Consider the following 6,082-nt stretch of genomic DNA (forward strand, 5'->3'; position numbering starts at 1 on the left):
TGTTGTTTTGTAACTGACTGTGGTACAGAGAATTGCAGCCTCACGCTCTACCATTTCCTCCCATTTAATATAATATCATGTTCTAAATACTTAATGGATTGAGACACAAGCTGCAGTTTTTTCCTTAGAAACTTGGCCATTTTCAGCAAGGAACACTAACAGAGCTCTGGTGTCGACTTTGCATGCTTGTTGGTTTTCAAGACACAGTAACATGTTGTCGACATACTGTATAAAAGGAAACCCAGCAGGGGGTATGAAACCCTCTAAATTGTTCGCCAAAGCAGCAGAAAAAAACACTGCAGGTGATACCGTATAACCTTAGGGGCAAATGGTCCAAGTCCAACGTTTGTTTCAAAATGTAAGGGCGAACCAGAACTGTGATTCTGGAGCGACGGGAATGCTAAAGAAAGCATTAGCCAAGTCAACAACTGAAAACCATTTAGCCGGTGCTGGCACTGCAGATAGTACTGTAACAGGGTTTGGCACAACGAGCGCTTGCATGAACTGCATCGTTAACAGGTCTGAGATCTTGAACAAAACGCCAATCACCTGAAGCTTTTCAGGCAGGAAGAATGGGGGTGTTGCAGGGAGAGTCTGGACAAGGCACCATTGCTCCTCTTTCTACCAATGAAGCATGAACAGCGTCAATCTCCCACACTGCCTCCTGACTCGGAGGATACTGGGCTCGGCCGGGTCTGTGTGCTCTCAGGTGTGACGTAAGCGGTTTCACCCCCCTCATTTACCCAATGTCATACTTATCTTTATCCCACAGAGAGTCTGGGAGAACAGCCAACAAGGGTGGCTCAGTCTCCATGGAAACCATCTGTTTATTTGGCTTTGCATGATCTAAACCATGCACGCCTCGCTGTACAGCAGCAACCCAACAGCAAGGCACACATAATGTGTGCTCGTGGAGAGTTTTAGACCCATCCGCTCTACCTTCCCAGTCAGTAACCTGCAAGACAGATTTCAACCAGACACCAGTATCCTCCCAGGCAACGTCACCTGTCAAATCAAATCAAAGTTTATTTGTCACGTGCGCCGAATACAACCGGTGTAGACTTTACAGTGAAATGCTTACTTACAGGTTCTAACCAACAGTGCAAAAAAGGTATTAGGTGAACAATAGGTAAGTAAAGAAATAAAAACAACAGTAGTGAGGCTATATACAGTAGCGAGGCTATATACAGTAGCGAGGCTATATACAGTAGCCTTAGCTGCTGAAACATGTGGTACCCTGTCACTAAAAATATAAAATAAAGCTTGTTCTTTAGACATGCAAAATTGGGGCCCACTATATGTCACTGCATAGTAAGCTCTCTTGTGGTGTGGTTCCTGTCAGCCAGTTCTGTTCATACTATAAATCTCTCGTCACTGGTACAATGTAAGTCAGTCTGTGGCATAAAACTACTAGTTTGTTTCCAACAGCTGCGGGCTGTTGAGAAAATCTCTTCAATTGGGTCACAATGTGATCCGTCATTGTGCTGTATGTCCCATGCATAGTACCAATCACACGTTGGGTCAGTTAGGCAGCGTCATGAGATGGCATGTCCCCTGAGGCTGTATAACAGTGAGGCCCTTTTCTTTAAAAAATAATGTTAATTCCCAATGTACAGAGATCTCTTCCCACTAAATGTACAGGGCAACATGCAGAACAAATGAATTGATGTTTTATGCATGTCATCAACTTTAACAGGTAGGGGCATCGTGAACAACTCTTTCATAGTCATTCCCGAGGCTCCCACAGTGCTGACTGAATCATTTCACATGGGAGGTTTGGACATAGATTTAGAATTTATGACAGACATTGTAGCGCCAGTATCTACTAGAAAATTGATTGACTCATCACTGACGAAGAGACAAACCATTGGCTCCTCACAGGGGCTTGAAAACATCTTTAAATGCTTTCCAAGAGTGTCAACTGTCACTACCTCGCGTCAGTCCATATGTGGGATGTAAAGGGTCGTTTTCAGCGGTGGTCCAGTTTTCAAACCCACCACGTTTGGTAGTTGATGGAACCCATTCTACACACGCCTACAATGACTACCGTTTCACTGGACGGACGACAGACTTTATCAGACCCTGCTGGCTGTTCTAGTGAAATGTCCCTCCGGTCCACAGATATAGCAGGTCAAGCTATTACTTTGTGGTGTCTGTTGTCCAGCCCGTCCTTCAGCACTGTCTCCCCTTCCTTGTCTCCCTCTACCTCTTCCTTTTCCTCGCTGTCCATCATTTTGAGGTCCTCCCTGAGCCTGCTGGCCCTGTCCTTGATAGAAGGCCAGCTGTGCAGCTTGTAGTTTCACAACCTCCCTTTTTCATTCTCTGTTTCGTCTTATCTTCTTGAGACAGTTGCTGCCTCTCAGCGTGTTTACAGTGTTCAATGACCGTCTGTTGCTGGTCTGATGCCACTGTGTTTGCATAAAACGTTATCCAATCTATGCCTGTAGTCTTCCAGTGACCCTTTAGCTTTCTGCGTGCAACTATGGATGGCTGTCCAATCAGTTATGGGCGGGTAATGTTATTTTATGCAATCACACAGTCCAGCCAGCTGGGTCTGATAAAGTCTGTCGTCCGTCCAGTGAAACGGTAGTCATTGTAGGCGTGTGTAGAATGGGTTCCACCTGTGCTGGGGCTGCCTCTGAGGGGTCTGTTGGTCCTGCAGTTGTATCAGGTCTTGTTAGGGGAGCTGCGGCGGGGGAGGTGCCTGAGCGGGCTGCTGTTGGACAACCAGGGCGGGTGCTGGTGGGTACAGGGGTATAATAGGGAGGTGTAAAGTCATTATCATAAATCATCCCAGTCTACTTGCCTTAGCTTTCTTGGTTTCTTCAAAGTCCTGTAACTTCTTTCTACATTCTGCCAATAAAGCTTCACTCAATGTGCCTTTTAAAGGGAAAATCTTCTACCTTGTGCCAGAGAGGTACCTGCTCCAGAATGTGCCTACCCCACTTATCCACCATTACCTTTACTGGTCCTTTACCAGACAAGGCTCTCCCTTACTGCTCTTGGCTCCCATTGTGAAACCCCGTCCACACACACCCACACACACCCACACCCACACCCACACACACACACACACACACACACTTAGGAAACAAATACAAACACACAGAATGTGACTGGCAGAACAGGTGTTGTATGTGGAGGATGAGGGCTGCAGTAGATCTCAGATAGGGGGAGTGAAGCCTAAGAGGTTTTTATAAAAAGCATTAACCAGTGGTTGATACAGAGATGACCAGTTTACAAAGGAGTATAGAGTGCAGTGATGTGTCCTATAAGGAGTATTGGTGGCAAATCTGATGGCAAAATGGTAAAGAACATCTAGCCGCTTGAGAGCACCCTTACCTGCCGATCTATAAATTATGTCTCCATAATCTAGCATTGGTAGGATGGTCATCTGAATTAGGGTTAGTTTGGCAGCTGGGGTGAAAGAGGAGTGATTACGATAGAGGAAACCTAGTCTAGATTTAACTTTAGCCTACAGCTTTGATATGTGCTGAGAGACGGACAGTGCACCGTCTAGCCATACTCCCAAGTACTTGTATGAGGTGACTGCCTCAAGCTCTAAACCCTCAAAGGTAGGATTCACACCTGTGGGGAGGGGGGCATTCTTCTTACCAAACCACATTACCTTTGTTTAGGAGGTGTTCAAAACAAGGTTAAGTGTAGAGAAAGCTTGATGGTCACTAAGAAAGCTTTGTTGTAGAGCATATAACACTAAATCTGTGGAAGGGCCAGCTGAGTCTAAGACTCTATCATCTGCATATAAATGGTCGAGAGAGCTTCCCACTGCCTGAGCTATGTTGTTGATGTAAATTGAGAAGAGCGTGGGGCCTAGGATCGAGCCTTGGGGTACTCCCTTGGTGACAGGCAGTTGCTGAGACAGCAGATTTTCTGAATTTATACACTGCACTCTTTGAGAGGTAGTTAGCAAACCAGCCTAAAGACCCCTCAGAGACACCAATACTACTTAGCCGGCCCACAAGAATGGAATGGTCTACCGTATCAAAAGCTTTGGCCAAGTCAATAAAAATATCAGCACAATATTGCTTAGAATCAAGGGCAATGGTGACATCATTGACAACCTTTAAGATTGTAGTGACACATCCATAACCTGAGCGGAAACCAGATTGCATACCCGAGAGGATACTATAGACATCAAGAAAGCCAGTCAGTTGATTATTGACCGTTTTTTCCAACACTTGTGATAAACAGGGCATTATAGAAATAGCCCTATAACAGTTAGGATCAGCTTGATCTCCCCCTTTAAATAAAGGACGAACCGTGGCTGCCTTCCAGGCAATGTGAACCTCCCCAGAAAGGAGAGACAGGTTAAAAATGTTGGAGATAGACTTGGCAACAATAGGGGCAGCAACCTTAAAGAAGAAAGGGTCTAAACCATCTGACCCAGATGTTTTTTGGGGTTCAAGTTTAAGGAGCTCCTTTAGCACCTCGGACTCAGTGACTGCCTGCAGGGAGAAACTTTGTAGCGGGCCAGGGGAAAAAGAGGGAAAAGCATTGTGGATAGTCGCATTAGAAGGGGTGGGAGATGAGGAAATGTTGGATGGGCAAGGAGGCATGGCTTTGTCAAATAGGAGTCCTGACTTAATGAAGTGGTGATTAAAGAGCTCAGCCATGTGCATCTTGTCAGTAACAACCACATCATCAACATTAAAGGACATGGGCAGCTGTGAGGAGGAGGGTTTATTCTCCAGGTCTTTAACCGTTTTCCAGAACTTCTTTGGGTTAGACCCACAGAGAGAGAACTGCTCCTTAAAAAGTAACTAACTTTGGCCTTCCGGATAGCCTGAGGGCACTTATTTTTTATTTGCCTGAACGATAGCCAGTCAGCCTGAGTATGCGTGTGCCGAGCCTTTCGCCAAATGCAATTCTTTAAGTGAAGTAACTCGAACCAGGGGCTGAACCTGTTTTTAATTCTCATTTTCTTTATTGGGGCGTGTTTGTTAACAATACCACTGAAAATATCAAAAAGGTCCAAACGTCTTCAACGGAGGGGGATCAAGCTGATTCTATACCATTTTACAGTGGCCAGTTCATGAAGGAAGGCTTGCTCATTAAAGTTTTTTAGCAAGCGTCTATGACAAATCAGGACAGGTCGTTTCAGTGACCAGCCATTACGAACACAGGCTATAAAACAGTGATCACTAAGGTCATTACAGAAAACACCAGACTAATACCTATCAGGATTATTTGTGAGGATAACTTCAAGGAGAGTAGCCTTTTCTGGGTGTTTGGAGTCATACCTTGTGGGATTGGTAATAATATGAGAAAGATTTAGGGAGTCCCATTGCTTTAGGACTTGGTCAGGTGGTTTAAGCATGTTCCAGTTTAAGTCACCAAGCAGGACAAATTCAGACTTAGTGTAAGGGGCCAGGAGAGAGCTTAGGGCAGGTAGGGTACAGGCCGCGGCTGATGGAGGACGGTAGCACCCAGCAACAGTCAACAAAGAGATATTTGAAAGTTGAATTAAAACCAGCAAATCAAATTGTTTAGGGACAGACTTGGTGGAGACAACCGAGCACTGAAGGTGATCCTTGGTAAAGATTGCCACTCCCCCATCTTTGGAAGATCGGTCTTGCCGAAAAAGGTTATAACCAGAAAGGTTAAAATCAGTATTCAAAACACTCTTCCTTAACCACGTCTCAGTAATGACCAACACATCTGGATTGGAGCTGTCAACCCACACCTTCAATTGATCCATTTTAGGTAATAAGCTTCTAGTGTTAACATGCAGAAACCCAGGCTTTTACGAGTGCAGAAATCAGTGAAGCAGATATCAGAGCACAAGTCAGAATTGGGGCCAGGGTGTACATGAACATTTCCAGATATCAACATTATTACAATCAAGGCACAGGATAGGACATGGAGAACTCTGCAGTGCTGATTTATGACATCTAAATGTGCATCAGATGGCAACAAGATCATATTGTACAGCAATTTAATCAGGTAACATGAATACAAAGCCGGCTTTGTATTCCATCCTTTGGCAGCAGTGTAAGGGAATTCCTCCTCTTCTTCCGAAGAGGAGAGGCGAGAAGGATCGGAGGACCAACATGCGGCGTGG

The 6,082-nt window shown here is 45.1% G+C and overlaps 1 protein-coding gene across 1 annotated transcript in view; it reads right to left on the minus strand.

Moving 5' to 3' along the window:
- LOC109865502 (heparan sulfate glucosamine 3-O-sulfotransferase 2-like) overlaps window positions 1–2,722 on the minus strand; it is a 40,591-nt gene extending 37,869 nt beyond the window's left edge. The window contains exon 1 of the mRNA XM_031799560.1: window positions 2,144–2,722. The gene's annotated coding sequence lies outside the window, so the exon portion shown is untranslated. The remainder of the gene's footprint in view (window positions 1–2,143) is intronic.
- Window positions 2,723–6,082: the final 3,360 nt, after the last annotated feature.

This window comes from Oncorhynchus kisutch, linkage group LG20 (assembly GCF_002021735.2).
Source record: "Oncorhynchus kisutch isolate 150728-3 linkage group LG20, Okis_V2, whole genome shotgun sequence".
Classification (NCBI taxonomy): domain Eukaryota; kingdom Metazoa; phylum Chordata; class Actinopteri; order Salmoniformes; family Salmonidae; genus Oncorhynchus; species Oncorhynchus kisutch.